The following is a 16,617-nucleotide window of genomic DNA, read 5'->3' on the forward strand; positions in this document are numbered from 1 at the left end:
AGAAATTGAGGAGGACTAGTTACTATTGGCGCACTATGGAGAAAGATTCCTATCATTTTGTCATAAATTGAAAGTATGTCATATTAATGGAGACTTGATATATGCACTAACAAAATAACTACAATCAATCACAACACCTTGGCCTTTTTGTCAATGTGGACTAGATCTCATGCGTAAGATTCACCCTTCATCTTCCAATGGCCATAAGTTCATAAGAACCACCACTGAGTACTTTAGGAATTGGATCAAAGTCATTCCCCTCACACAAGTTACTAGAAAATAAATCACCACATTTATCCTCAACTACATTATATGTCGGTATGGCGTTCTCCTTTCCATCATCATGGATAACATGCATTCTTCAAGGATTAGGATGTTTGTGAACTCTATGAGAGGTTCTATATCCAATACCATTTATCCACCTCATACTATCCCCAAGGTAATGGTCAAGCCAAGGCATCTAATAAAATTGTCCTAAAAAATCTTCAAAAATATAGTGAATAACACTAGAAATGATTGGCAAATACAAATTCATCCTATCCTTTGGGCCTACCATACAAGTGTTCTCACTCCCATTGGCTCCACTCCATATTTACTTTTTTATGGCTTCAAAGCTATCTTACCCATTGAGGTTGATTAACCATATTTATGGCTCTCGTTATGCAATCTTATTAGTGATGAGGATTACCGAGTCTCTTGACTTCAAGATCTTAAATTATTGGATGAGTGTAGACAAAATTCTTTCAATCATATTCAAGCATACCAATAATGCATAAGTTAAAGTTACAATCATAAGGTTAAGCCTCACACATTTGAGTTAGGTGACTTCATTCTCAAATAAAATTAAAAGAACCAACAAGATCGACAAAAACGGGGTAAATTTGAACCCAACTACCTTGGCCCCTACATTGTCACAACAATCTATGGCTCTAGAGCATATCAACTATCTACTCATGAAGGTGAACTAATTGAAGATCCTATCAACAACATGCATATTCACAAGTTCTACACTTACTCATTCAAAGAATTTCTAAATAATACAATAAAAATTAAAAAAATATTGGCCAAATAGAGATTTGAGAAGAGAGAGTGAATCAAAACCTATGGTTGAAAATATTGGCCAAATTATTAGGACTAGGGAGGTAGGGAAACCTAGTCCTACAACTTCCAAGCACACATACAGGATGTTTTTTGAATCAGGGAGCTGAAAGGATCCATTGTCAGAAGATTAGGCAAAATTCATGGGACTAGGTGGTGGGGCTATCTATTCCTCCACTTTTTGTGCCTATAAAAGCTTAATCTATTTGTCATCATTTGTTCTATCAAAATCTGTGATCACAACACCTAAATTAATTTCCTACACACACACACACACATAGAGAGAGAGAGAGAGAGAGAGTTATTGTGGATGGGGGTTTGACTTGGGTCAAACCTTGATCTAGGCATTAACCTTGAAATTAAAATGGAAATGGAATTGAATTGAAACATAATACTTTCATTTTTAGGGAAAGGCTAGATCTGAATTGGAATGATTTTAATTGAAGTTGATAGCTTGATTAATCTTGATTGAATCCTCTACCAATGGTTTAGGATGTCAAGTAGAATATCTTCATGGAAGGTTGATCATGGATGCCATTTTGAATGCTTGAACTTGACTTGATCTCTCCTTTAATGCTTGACAAATGCTTGATTGTTTTCTCACTTGAATTGAATGATAATCTGATTGAGAGAGATACCCATCCCTCTTAGACTTCAAATGAGAGGGGTAGGCCTCCTTTTATACTTAACCATCCAATAATTATTTGAATTTATGGAGCAGGCTGACATGGGACCTAGATTCCAGCCCACTTGAAGCAATCATTTTTGGAACCAGATTTGGGTCTTGATTAGGACCAAGGTGGTGGGGGTGCCCTAATCCTATTAATCAAGACTCGGATTTCAATAAGGGTCAAAAAGGGAATTGAAAATGCAGATTTTTGGAAGGTGTGAGTAGAATCAAAGTAGACATCAAACACTAAAAGATAGAACACCAAGGTGAGGTCTAGGTCAAGACAAAATTGTATGTGAATACAATTTACAATGCTACAACATGTCACGAGGAATAATATTTTTTTATTCCTTCCTTCTTATGCTTACAATCCATAATAAATTTTTATTTTCATCACCAATTCACAATAAAGTTTCTTCTTTTCTACACAATAAAGCATATGTTTTGTGGAGAGATGGTTTCAAATGAGACATGAGCAACATTATACTTCAAGTAAATCAATATTTTGAGTAGAATGACATCCTAGCATGATTACTAATCTCATTTGCCTTAGCAATATCTATCCTTTATTAGGATATTGTCAAAATTGTGACTAGATTAAACTCTGAAAACAATCTATGGCATAAGGATTTCATTGATTGCCAGTTTTAGGTATTTTATTTTTATTTGGTTTTATCTTTTGGTGACATACTTACTATGCATCTCAAAAATTTCTAAAAATTAGAGTGGCTAGGATGGGGCATGGTCACTTGATTGCTTCTTGTGGATTGTTGTGTAGTAATATAATGACTCATCCAAGAATATGATGGCTTTAAACCATCAAGGATATATTGATTCTAATGTGAATAGGGACATTCCTAGTTTGTGAGTGTCTTATCTCCATGCAAATGGTATGACAACTATCTAGGTCTAAATCATATCTAGATGGTCACAATAATTTTAAATAATAAGCTCAATAATGATAAACACACAAGAGCTCATTACCCTCATATATTCTATTGTAGCATCATAAATTGTCACTGGTCTAGTTTAGACCTCATGGTTGTGCTTCCACTTTAGCGTGTTCTAACCCCATCCCCTCTCTAGGTCTAATTTGTGATTATTACCCAACTTTGGTGACATGAACAACTTGGTGTGGGTCCCATAGAGGGGTATCCATCTCCCTAGAATATTATTTTAGTTCACTTTGCAGTGGGACTAGGGTGTGGTACATCCTCATCTATGTAGGTATATCCAACTGATTGTCTGAAGGATTCCTATGAATTTACTCAAATCAATGTACAAACCTTGAAATCAATGGCCAACGAATGAGATCTCAACCCAAATATTGAAGATCTCCAACCCTTCAAGCTCTGCAAGACCCGGGGGGGTATACCTTCAATACTAATGATCTATGATGCATTAACTTTCAGTATTGCGAACTAAGCAGATTCATCCCAATGAAAATATACCAAGGAAACATTATCTGTCTTGGAATATAGCTATACCTCTTGGTTTAACACCATTAACTCACTGATTGGGATGGGAGTCTAAAGTAAAACTACTCCTAAAACATGAAAATTAAAAGATTATTTCAGCGTGTTGATTTTGAAACAACTGGGAGAATCAATATTGGTGCCTATAACTAGGGTAATAGGGTCCAATCAAAGAGAGTTCAATTCTTACAAATCATATAAATCATTCACAGTTTTATCAGCTAATACATGTGCCTTGCACAAATATCTATGCAACAACTACATATTCTTCTTAAGATAACTATAAAATGTGTCTCCCTTACTGTAACATAACTACAAAATTTAGTTCCTTCTCTGAAATAAACCAATAATTCATATCACACATTCACAGCTAACTATAAAGAGAAATTGATACATCCTAAATACATCAAGTCATGTAATAAAGATACACAAAATAGAAGACAAGATGAAATTATTTGTATTCATTTCATTCAATTCAACTATATATACATTTTTTTTCATTGTAATGAAGACTCTATAACTATATTTTATTACCAAAAGTTCAAAACCTATACAATATACTTTCTCAATAAACTTTTTAGAACCCTTTGCAAATAGCTTTGAATTCCTTTTTATAAAGCATGAAAGAGTAATAAAAGATTCAGGCCATTTGCATACATGTGTCAAAATCTAGCTTGATTCAAAAGAATATTTCAAAGAACCCATATAGATTTTGCAAAAGACAAAAGTGTCAGAACATTATGGAAAAAGGCAAATGCAACCATTTTCACTTTCAAGTCTGTCACCGCATGAGTTTTTGATGTAGTGTCCTAATGTGCCATACTGCTTTGATGACCACCTCATGTGGAGGCAAGTTTGTTGTTGAAGATGTTGAAGTTGACGATGAGGTGGAAAATGCATGAAAAGTGACCAAGGCAGTGAAGAATATTTGGCCAAAATATGTTTTCAACATAATCAAGTGTTGTGAATATGCGTAGGACACTTGTATCTACTTGATCTAGCAAGGCTCTCATATATATAGCTAAATTATGCTTAAAACATAATCCATCCCTCCTAACATAGTGTCTCCATGTTTACTCCTCTTCAAGAGTACAATTTTCTTGATACCATTGTGCAATTTGGAAACTATTGGCCAGTTGAAACTTTGGATTTCTTGCACTTAGCCATGAGTTTCCCTAAATTTTTTGTCCACCACATTCTTTACTTCGGCTATAAAACTTCCATACAAGGCATCTATTTTAATTACTTTATCAACAATTAAATGGTATTAGATATTGGGGTTGATCTCCTTCATCAATTTTATTAATAGCCACCTATATTGCCTTTTCAAAATAATGTTTCTACACATCCAGGTCCTTAACTTCCTTATTTTCATCCAGAATTTTTGGAATTTTCTAATGCTATAGGTCTTTGAATGAATCTATCTTTTCCTTGACAACTGACTCTTTACCCTCAATGTATTGCAACTCTTTGATCAAAATTTTGAATGTCTTCCATGTAGGACTAATGATTGGTGGGGTTGTTGCAAATATTTTAATAGCCATAAACAATTCTCTCAAAACTGTAGCCTGTGGTTGCCATGTATCGCTTAATGGATTCAAAATTGTAATAAAATATTTGCATTGCTTGGATTCTTGGGAAATGGTCTATTATGAGGCATGGACCTTATCTAATTATTTCAAAACTATTTTAATAAAATGCAAAAAAATTCTAACCATAACCTTCTCTTTTGACTATAAACCTTGTTTGGATAGCTAGATTCTGAGGAGGAAGGGACTTGTGCTCTATCATTGTAGTGGAAGAGGATGGCTCTGATTATTTCTTAGTCGGTTCCTTTTTTAATCTAATATTTTCAATGTATAGTTGATTGAAAACAATATTCAATGCAATATGCCTTATTTTTAATGCTTCATGTCATTTCTCCTCTTCTTCTACCACAGCTTGTGCAAACAAAGTTGAGTGAGCTACAATTGTAGCTACTTCAGCAACTGAAGTATCTTTTAGTGTTCTTACAGTCACATTACCAACTTTCTCCTCCACACTGTGCAACAATATAGGCTTCAATCCTTGGGGATTTTTACCATTGGGCCAATGCTTTAATGCTAGGGTGAAACCTTGTCCCCCTAGTGCAAAATTCTCTTACAAATGCAGGATCTTCATGATTCATCACCTGATCAAGAAAAGAAAATTGTTCTAAGTCCCAACCTAGGACCAATAACATGCCACTTTCCTTTATCATTCTCTTGGCTTTGTTAGGAGTGATGTCTATGTTTTCCTAATCAAAATTGGCAATCTCTTCCTCAGATAACTCTTATAATTTTGCTTGCACCTAGAAACTTTTAAATTTAATATTTTTCAACTTTACTCATCATCAGAAATAAATTGAATTGCAGCTATCATCCTCTCATCATCAACTTCCTCCATTGGGATTACATTTGGCATAATAGCCTTGTCAACATCTAAGGGCTCACCTGCATATTCCTCATCATGGAATATATCATGTGGAGGGGAAAGGGGAGGTTGATCCATTTCTTTTTCATCATCTTAAATTTGTATAATCTCAGCTTGTGTTGCTCCGGCCCTTTCAAGGTGATCCAGGAGCATCCCTAGTTCACAACAATCTTGCATCAACCAAAAACATTTTCTTTTCTATTTTGTTTTCTGTTTGTAGTTTCAGTTTTCCTTTCTGTGTCTCTCGGTTTTGGCTCACCGGTTTCTGTGGAGTTGGATTCTACTTGAAGACTTGACCATCCTTTTTTCTTTCTAACCACATCTCATTTGGATCACTTTCCGACAAGATATCGCTACTGGTTTCCTTGATAGTTTCTTGTTACCGAATGTTCCCTTGTTACCAGTTGCCTGAGACCTATTCTAGTGATCTACTAGAACCCATTCCGAAGCTTGTGGAGCCTTGGACGTTGATCTCGATATTGCTTTGCATGTGGCTGACCTTATACATTTCATCCTTTGGATTTTCCAGAGGAATCTCTTGGCAGAGGCTGACCTTATTCATTTTGCACGTTAGGTCTTGTTCTTCGGGTTTTGATCCTTTTTTGGGCTGACAGGATCCTTTCGATCGATATTTATATTTGTAATCATGCTTTAGAATGAAATCAATCATAGAATCAAGGAGTATCAGATAGATAGATTGTGCCTAGAAGATAGATCTTTTGATTCAAGGTCTCGGTGTGACCTATTCTACCAAGCCTATGTATCGGTATGTTGTAAACCGGTTGTTACCGGTTGGATGTAATTGACTTTCATGCAATAAAACTATATATTATGCATTGCCTCCATCATATCTATTTGTTTCTATTGTGTTAACTCTTGCTGATCAGTTTGGATTGATCTCCTCCAGGTCCCTCCTCACCGGTGACTGCACCAAGTGGTATTAGAGCGAAGTTTGTTCCAGAGGTTACGTGTCCGGAATCTTGTTGTAGGGTCGCAGATTGCAGATCCGACCTACAATTGCACGAAGAGGAACTAAGAATGGTGGAGCGCATGGGAATGTAGACCCTATTGTAATGGAAATGTTGTGAGGAATAGCAACCCGGTTAGAAGTCATGGAGATAGCCCAGAGAAGAGGCCGACATGTTGAGGATGTGAGCGAAGATGAAGGAGAAGAAGCCTCGGTAGAACAAGTGAACCTATCGGCAATTGATCCAGAGGAGGAAAGGTTTTTAAGGGTTTTGAGTAGGGAGAACACTAAACCTCATTTTACCCCACCAGAATATGATGGGAAGTTAGATTCAGATGAACTGATGGATTGGATCTTAAAGATGGAGAAGTATTTTTACTTTGAAAACATTGTAGAAGAAAGGAAGGTCAAGTATTCCTGTACCCAGTTGAAGGGTCATGCATCTCTTTGGTGGGAGAACTTGCAAGTTGATAGACAAAGAAGAGGTAATGAAAAGATTAAAACGTGGGATAGGACGATTGCTAAGTTAAAATCAAACTTTGTCCCGACAAATTATCAAGTAGATTTGTTTCGAAACTTGTAGAATCTGAGACAGAAGGAATCAAATGTGAAGGAGTACACCAAAGCATTCTACAAGTTGAACATCAGATCTGGACATGTTGATGATTAAATTGAACAAATTGCAAGATATTTGAATGGATTGTGGATGTCTATATGAGATGAACTTAGTATGAACAAATTAGAGAGTGTTGAAGAGGCTTACTAGTATGCAATAAAGGCTAAAGAGAAATTGAATAAAAGGCATGAGCAAAGACAGAGAGGTAGAGGTGGAAGGTTTACCGGAGGAATATTTCAAGGAGGAAGAGGATACACCAGAGGAAGAGGAACCAATACAGATCAGAACAAAGACAAGGAAGTAAGAAAGGAAGGTAATTCATATTGGAAAGATGATAGAAATTTCTACCGGAGGAAAGAACCGAATGGTTACTGGAATGAGAACTTTGGAAGACAAGACAAAAGGACATTTAGAGGAACTTGTTTTAAATGTGGAGGAGAAGGATACTGTGCATTTGAATGTAAGAAGTCAGAGGCTACTGGAAGAGCAAAAGTGGTGGAGGAGAACCCCACCGGATCAAATAATAAACTGGAAGATGGAGAATTATTGGTGATGTGGAGAGCTTTGTGTCATACCGGAGGAGATAAAAAACCCTTACAGAGGAAGAACCTGTTCAAAACCAGATGTAAGGTATCTGGTAAGTGTTGTAAAGTTGTCATTTATAGTGGTAGTTCGGATAATCTTATTTCAGAAGAGATGGTGAATAAGTTGAAATTGGAGAGATTGAAACACCCTAAGCCTTACTAGATAGCATGGATTCACGATGAACATAAGTTATTAGTGAGTGAACAGTGTTTAGTAAAACTGAAAAATTGGGAATTATCATGATGAAGTTTTGCTTGATATTATGCCTATGGACATTTGTCATCTTTTTTTGGGAAGACCTTGGTAGTTTGATAGACATGCAATACATGATGTGAGGAAGAATACAAACACTATTGTGGCCAATGGGATGAAGAAAACCTTGTTGCCTTTGGAGGAACCTTTGAAGAATGAAGTCTGTACAAATGCCAGAATCTGTCTAGTAGATGGAAGTAAGTTCACGGATGGACTGAGACAAGAGAATGTGTCTTTTTCCTTAATTCCTAAAAAGACTGAGAAACCGGAACCAGAAGGAGAACACACAATAGAAATAAGAGATTTGCTGACAGAATATGAGGACGTCATTTTAGATAATGTACCTGATGGATTGCCACCTATTAGAAGTATTAGTCATTGCATGGACTTAGTTCTCGGAGCCAGTTTGCCTAACAAAGTTGCACACCGGTTAACATCAACAGAGAATGAAGAACTGAATAGACAAGTGCAGGAGCTATTAGAGAAAGGTTTGATCGGGGAAAGTCTGAGCCCTTGTGCAATATCAGTAGTATTAGCACCTAAGAAGAATGGAGAATGGAGGATGTGTACCGATTCAAGAGCAATAAACAAGATCACAGTGAAATATCGGTTTCCCTTGCCTAGGATGGATGACATAATGGACCGTTTGAGTGGAGCAAAGTACTTTACAAAGATAGATTTGAAGAGTGGATATCATCAGATCGGGATCAGAGAAGGTGATGAATGGAAGATAGCATTTAAGACAAATAAAGGATTATATGAATGGTTGGTGATGCCTTTGGCAATGACTAATGCACCGAGTACTTTCATGAAGCTGATGAAAGAGGTTTTGAAGAAATTCTTGGGTAAGTTTGTTATTGTGTACTTGGATGACATTCTGATTTTCAGTAAAACAAAAGAGGAGCATTTGTATCAGTTAAGACAAGTTTTGCAGAGGTTGAGAGAAGAAAAGTTACTGATCAATATCAAGAAGTGCACTTTCATGAAGGATGAGCTAGTCTATTTGGGCTTTGTGATATCTGAGGATGGTTTGAAGATGGACCCTGAGAAAGTGAAATCTATTGTTGAGTGGCCTACACCAAAAAGCATTGGAGAGGTAAGATCATTTCATGGATTGGCTAGTTTTTACCGGAAGTTTATCAGAAATTTCTGTTCAGTTTGTAATCCTATGATTGAGACCATGAGGGGAGATAGGAAGGAATTCAAGTGAACCACCGGAGAAAACAAAATTTTTGAGTTGTTAAAACAGAAGGTGACTGAGCAGCCTATGTTGGCTTTAGCAGATTTCAATAAGGTATTTCAAGTGGATTGTGATGCAAGTGGAACAACAATAGGAGCAGTGTTGAGTCAAGAAGGGAGAGCAATAGCATATTTTAGTGAGAAAATGAATGATGCCCGGAAGAGATATTCAGTATATGATCAAGAATTTTATGCCATAATTAAAGCCTTTAAGAAATGGATACATTACTTGTTGCCTAAGGAGTTTGTGTCGTATACAGATCATCAAGCTTTGCAATATTTGAACAGTCAAAGTAAGTTGAATCCAAAACATATGAGATGGGTAGAGTTCTTGCAGAGTTACACCTTTGTGTTGAAACATAGAAGTAGGAAACCTAACAAAGTTGTTGATGCATTGAGTAGGAGAAGGAATTTGCTGACAGAGATGAGAGCGATAGTATTAGTTTTGAATATTTGAAGACCTTGTATGACAAAGACCTGGATTTTGCAGAACCTTGGAAATCATGTAGAGAACCAGTTATGGTTGATAGGAGCAAATGGTTGGATTACTTCATTCAGGATGGGATGTTATTTAAGGGAGTTCAGTTGTGCATACCTCAAAGTTCCATGAGAGAGAACCTCATAAAATAGAAGCATAATGGAGGTTTAGCTGGACACTTTGGCATTGATAAAATAGTTGTATTGGTGAGTGAGCAATACTTTTGACCCCAGATTCATAAGGATGTTAAGAGATATGTGCAAATTTTTAGAGTTTGTCAAGTTGCAAAAGGTAGTAGTTAGAATGTGGGATTGTATAAACCTTTGATAGTACTGGTAAGACCTTGGGAGGATATAAGTATGAATTTTGTACTTGGCTTACCTAAGACATCGAGAGGGAATGATTCTATATTTGTGGTAGTGGGTATATTTTCAAAGATGGCTCATTTCATACCTTGTAAGAAGACATCAGATGCATTGCATGTAGCAGACCTATTTTTCAAGGAAGTGGTAAGATTGCAAGGATTACCTAAGAGCATAGTTTCAGACATAGACACTAAGTTTGTTGGCTATTTTTGGAGAACACTTTGGAAGAAGATGAAGACAGATTTGAAGTTCAGTTCTACTTTTCAACCACAGACTGATGGACAGACAGAAGTAGTTAACCAGAGTTTGGAAAACTTGTTGAGATGTTTAGTGGGAGATAAAACTGCAAGTTGGGATTTGATCCTTGCACAAGTAGAGTTTTCCTATAACAATTCAATGAATAGAAGTACCAAGAAAACAACTTTTGAGATTGTTACCAGAGTGCATCTTAAAGGAATAGCAAAATTGAGAGACATTAGCAGTGAAGACCGGAAGAGTTCAGAAGTAGAAGAATTTGCAAATCACATGGCAGCATTGCATATTCAGGTTAGAAAACATTTGGAAGACATGAATAGCAAATACAAGGAGAAGGTAGATGAAGAAGTTTGGACCCTCTAAGATCTTGAGTAAGTTTAGTTCTGGAAATGCATATGAGGTGGAACTACCAGATAGTCTAAGTATTTCACCTATATTCAACATTGCAGATCTTCATGAGTACCATGAACCAGAATTCAGTGAGGACAATATTGCAGACTTAAAGAAACAATTGCCTCAGAAGGAACCAAATCAGATTGAAGAGATTTTGGACAGAAGGATTGGGCGTAGTACTTGAAGCAGTCAGTACAAAGAATATCTTGTGAAGTGGAAGAACGGACCAGTGGAAGATTCATCTTGGATTTCTCATGCAGAGGTAGACCACCTTGGTTTCCCTCTGACACCAGCAAAGTGAGAGACTCGCTTTTTTTTATTAACCTCGAATGTCTAATGCAGGAGCATCCTCGGTTCACAACAATCTTGCATCAACCAAAAACATTTTCTTTTATGTTTGCAGTTTTAGTTTTCCTTTCTGTGTGTCCCGGTTTTGGCTCACCGGTTCCTGTGGAGTTGGATTCTACTTGAAGACTTGACCATCCTTCTTGCTTTCTAACCACATCTCATTTGGATCACTTTTTGGCAAGATATCACTACCGGTTTCCTTGATAGTTTCTTGTTACCGGTTGCATGAGACCTATTCTAGTGATCTATCAGAACCCATTCCAAATCTTACAGAGCCTTGAATGTTGATCTCGATGTTTCTTGGTGTGTGGCTGACCTTCTACATTTCATCCTTTGTATTTTTTGGAGAAATCTCTTGGCGGAGCCCGACCTTATTCATTTTGTACATTAGGTCTTGTTCTTTGGGTTTTGATCCTTTTTGGGCCGACGTGATCCTTTGGATCGATATATATTTGTAATCATGCTTTAGAATGCAATCAATCAGAGAATCAAGGAGTATCAGATAGATAAACTGTGCCTAGAAGATAGATCTTTCGATTCAAGGTCCCGGTGTGACCTATTCTCCCAGGCCTATGTGTTGGTATGTTGTAACCCGGTTGTTACCAGTTTGATGTAATTGACTTTCATGCAATAAAACTATCTATTATGCATTGCCTCCATCATATATTTTTGTTTTTGTTGTGTTAACTCGTGCTGACTGGTTTGGACTAATCTCCTTGAGGTCCTTCCTCACCGGTGACTGCACCACAAGGGGTTGATCTACCTGAGAAGCAACTTGAATTTCCTATGGCTCCCATCCCATAATTTTCTTTCCTCTATCTGCATAAACTAAGGAACTTGGTAGTTGGTATGTGGTCCTTTCCTCTGCAAACCAGATGGCCCCTCTTGATATTCAGTATACAATTGTTCAAAATTTTGCAACATTAGTTGCATCCTGAATATTTCATTTTTTACATTTGAGCAAAAACCAATGAATTTTGGATCCCTTTTCCTTTTCTCCTTCTCAAATTTTTCTAAAATATTCCATTTTCTTCTCTTATTTAAGACTTTTTGAGGGGTGAAATTTCTCACCAAGCTTCAAATTCAAGAGGTTCACTAGGAATGACATTTCTCTTCATTTTGACCACCCTAATATGGTTGATGTAGCCTTCTAGATCATATTCCCTTAGCTTCCCACTCTGCAAATGGTAATTTTTTCATAGGAGGTATTGGACCTTTTCCAAGGATTCTCATCCCACAACAAAATCATTGTATTGGATATGCCTAGGAATATGAGTCCCCTTCCTTTCTGGTTCCAGCCACTTCTCTATCCACATTAATTGTCAAATAAATTCAATGAAAGACAACCTTGGAGGAACAATAATTGGTACTCGACATGGTGCTTGAGGGCACCCATATACTCGTATCATTGTTCATTCAGCAAAAAGGAAGAAATTGCCAAAATTATGTGAGAAGGAATCTTCTGGTAACTGCCCTTTGGTTGGCCTCTTATCTTTAGCTCTCAAGGCCCTCTTAATTGTCTCTAGCAATCTCTAACATTGTAGATGACACCATCTCAAGACCTTCAGTACAAAGTGATTAAAGAATGCAACATAATCAGACATTTTGGACCCTTTGTCCTAAATTTGGGTCCATCTTTGCACTGGCTACCTCTCACCTTTGGAATCAAACATGACAATTTTGAGGCTAGGGATTCATTATATTCTATTTTAAAAATGAATCAAGTGACACAAGAGGGCATAATTCTTGAAAATCACCACTATTTGGTTATCTTTTACCCTCATCAATCCTTCATGTAATTGACCTTAAGATAGGTGGCAAAATCATATAACCCATTTGAATGAGAATGTTGGATTCTCATTCACATCAACTACCAAGATTTGATATAGTACATAATGAGTCATAACAAAATATTGCTCAAAAGTGATCAAATCAAAAGGCTCCTATTCTGATTTCAACATATAGTTTCTTAAGCCTTGGTACATTTTCTTTCTATACCTAGGGAGCTCTTCTCTCCTAAAAATCAATTTATTTCTATTGTACACTCATATTCAAACTTGGACAAATCAATTTCCTTCAAGGCCTCTCTCTTCAAATCAAAACATGATATTATTGCTTCTTGATATCCATCATAATATTTCCCTTTGTGGTCTTGATTGTCAAGGACTTGAGATGATAGATTCTTGATAAGAATCTGATCAATTCAGGCTCAGCAAAAATATGAGGCACTACCAATTTGCCTAGATCTAGAGTGGTGCAGGAGCACCCAAAGACACAAAGGAGGACACAAATGAAGTCCAAAAGAGCCTAATATCACCCATGAGGTGAAAAGGATCATTTGTAATAGGTTGATAGTTTTGTGAGTCAATAAGACCCAATTGATGTAAGGAATTGTCATGGTTGCATTTTATAAGCCACCATGGATAAATGACTATGTTGGTTAGTAGGAGTCTAGGCATGAGTCAGGCAAATAAATATTGGTCCTACAAACATCAGACCAATCCTTGGAATAGTTTGAATACACCTTGGAGTCGCCAAGTTTGAAAAGTGCAAGTTGACAACTTTTGTTGTCATTACAAAATGTTGTAAAAAGGGATAACTAATCCTCCAACGGTTCCAAAATTTGAAAAGTGGTTGGAAACCATAGGGAGGCTATATATTATGCCTAATTGGATTGATTCCAAGTTTTTGTTGGTGTAGTTGTTGAATTTGATGAAATTTGATGATGTTTTGGAGTTTGGAGCAATACAATATACTTGTTTTCTGAAATTATGTGTTTTTGCTATTCATTTCTGATCAGTACGAATTGGTGGATGCCTAAAACCAATTTGATGAGTTAAGGAAGTCTCTTACCTTTCATTTGAATCAAGTTTGAGGTTTTTAACAATCAGGTTGTAGGGGTCCATCCAATTCTAGCCAGACTGGTCACAACAAGGATAACTTTAAGAAACCACCCCCCGAGCAACTGTGTAAAATCGTAGCGAATCAAACATTATTTTCGAGGGGGAATTTTCATATCGATGGTGAATTTTTTTTTTTTAAATGGGGAAAAAAAATATTTTGTATTGCCGATTTTTTTCTACGGTACAAAAATTCCATAAATTTCTGGCGAATAATACCTTGTTCTATGGGGAAAATATTTATTGTGGGAGGCAAATAATTTTTGTTAAAAGGAACAAATATATAATTGTATGAGCGAAAAATTTTACTCCGAAGGAAAAATTATTTAAATGTATTGGCAATTTTTATCCACCGCTTGAAAATTATTTAAATGAATTGGCGATTTTTATCCACCACTTGAAAATTATTGAATTTGTTTTGGTGAATATTTTGTTATTTATGGAACAATATATAATTTATTGGCGATTTCATGAATTTATTGCCATTAATAGACAAGGCACATCACATTAGTACATCACATTGAATCCAGACTTTGCACGATGTATCAATAAGAGTGGCCTCTTTGACACGTGAAGGGTGACACATACCTAAAATCCATCAATTATTTTAAACCGTTCGATGATCGTAGATCAATGGCTGAAGTTTTATTTCGGCCCAATTTTCTGAAGGGAACATAGCTCACCAGAAAGTGCCCAGAATGGAATTGGATTCAATAGACACATGTCAAATCTCATGAATCACGATCGATAATTTCGGTCATTTAATATATATCTATTCACTTACGGCAATCCACGTTGTTCCCATGACTTCCAATGTGGTACTTGCCAACTTGGTACTGGTTTTGAGTTGTTTCCAAATTTAAAGCAATTAATATGGTTAGAGAAGTAATTATTACAATCAAGAGCTTTATTTATATACGATCTCTGCTTCTTTCATCTTCAATTAGCCTTTGTCATTTGGTAGATAAATCGTCGGAGCTCACGGTATTTAAATTCTTCCTCTGCTTTAGGTTTATAGGCTTAGGTTGTTTAATTTGTTAATCTGTTTTCTCAAGATGGACACTCCCATTCGCTTGAGAAGCATTTCTACAGAGGACCAGAGGGCCTTTCTGGGCTCCATTAAGGATGAAACCCTCCAAACAGTCTGCAAGGAGGTCGGGTCGTTCATCAATGAGGTTGTGCGGATGGTGCTGGGCAGAGAGTTTCTGTGAAATGAAAATAGGTACCATGTTAACACAAACATTACATCACGTTTCTTAGCATCTCTTCTGGACCTCAGAGGAGACAAGGTGGATATGCTGATGCTGTTGAGAAACGTTTTTAAGGAAGACTTCCTTGGAGATGACATTATTGTTGTCGTCCTTGTAGAAGTAGGGGTGGGGATCCCTTGGGTGAGTGAATTAACCAAGCTTCTCCTCCCTGACCAAATAGTGCCAATGGCCAGGCAACCATTTCTCCTGAACTTGAATCCAGAGCACTTGACGCGTCACACGAAATGGGCGCGGATTGGTAGGGACTTCCTCCGGAAATGGTTGCTCCTGGACAACTTTCCAAACTACAATTGGCTTGAAGAATTCTCACAGCTTATGTTGTCTGAAGAATTCTACATGGAAGGAGGGTCGGATTCTTAGTGCAAAATTGTAAATCATCCACTACCTGTGCCCTAGCCCCGCGGCTCACCACCCTGGGCCCCTAGTAGTTTTTTTTCCTATGTCCTCAAAACCTAACAGGCTCAATGGCTCACTCGGTTTGGCTTTTAATTTTTTTAGGGTCTCAGACTTGAGACGAAGAAATTATAAATTTCCAAAGCATAAATATTAATGATATTTTTTCAAATTCCAATTTGTTTCAATTTGCCTCTTATAGGCTTATGTATATAAAAATGCTTTCTATAATTCTATTTCATTTTTATTAATTAATTTCTTTCAAATGCTCTTTGTATATGAGCTACGTTATTTCAATTATTTGTTAAACAATGGAAATAAATTTAATATTGTGATCTTTTTTATGTAATGCTATAAAAAAAAAATCAGTTCATTCCATTAATTATTTGTACATTGATTATGGTTGATTATAATTTTATAAATATATAGTCATTCAAAATACAAAATTTCAAAAGTTTCAAGATACAAAAGTTTATCAATAAAGGTTTTTTCAATCTATTAATTCAAAAGTTTCAAGATACAAAATTTGCAGTCATTCATGCATAAATGCAGACACAGAGAAAACCATACTGCCCACAGCTTATATCAAGCAGACAAAAAAACCAGTTCATTGTTGGATATCCATAACAAATGTTTTAGTAGTAATAAATCATTTGGAAGCAAATTAAAAAACACTGGCCGATAGGCCACTCACTCACTATCCCCCCTGGGTCGCCTCCTCCCAGTCCCTTCCCTCCTTAGAGGTCGATGCTTTCCCTTTTGCTGCTTCAGCTTTCAGTTTTGGAATGCAATTTAGGCACCCAAAGTCGGGGTCGCCCTCCAAGCTTGCCAGTAGCTGTATGGCCCTTCCTTCTTCAGCCC

The sequence above is a fragment of the Cryptomeria japonica genome, chromosome 1 (genome assembly GCF_030272615.1).
Source record: "Cryptomeria japonica chromosome 1, Sugi_1.0, whole genome shotgun sequence".
Classification (NCBI taxonomy): Eukaryota; Viridiplantae; Streptophyta; class Pinopsida; order Cupressales; family Cupressaceae; genus Cryptomeria; species Cryptomeria japonica.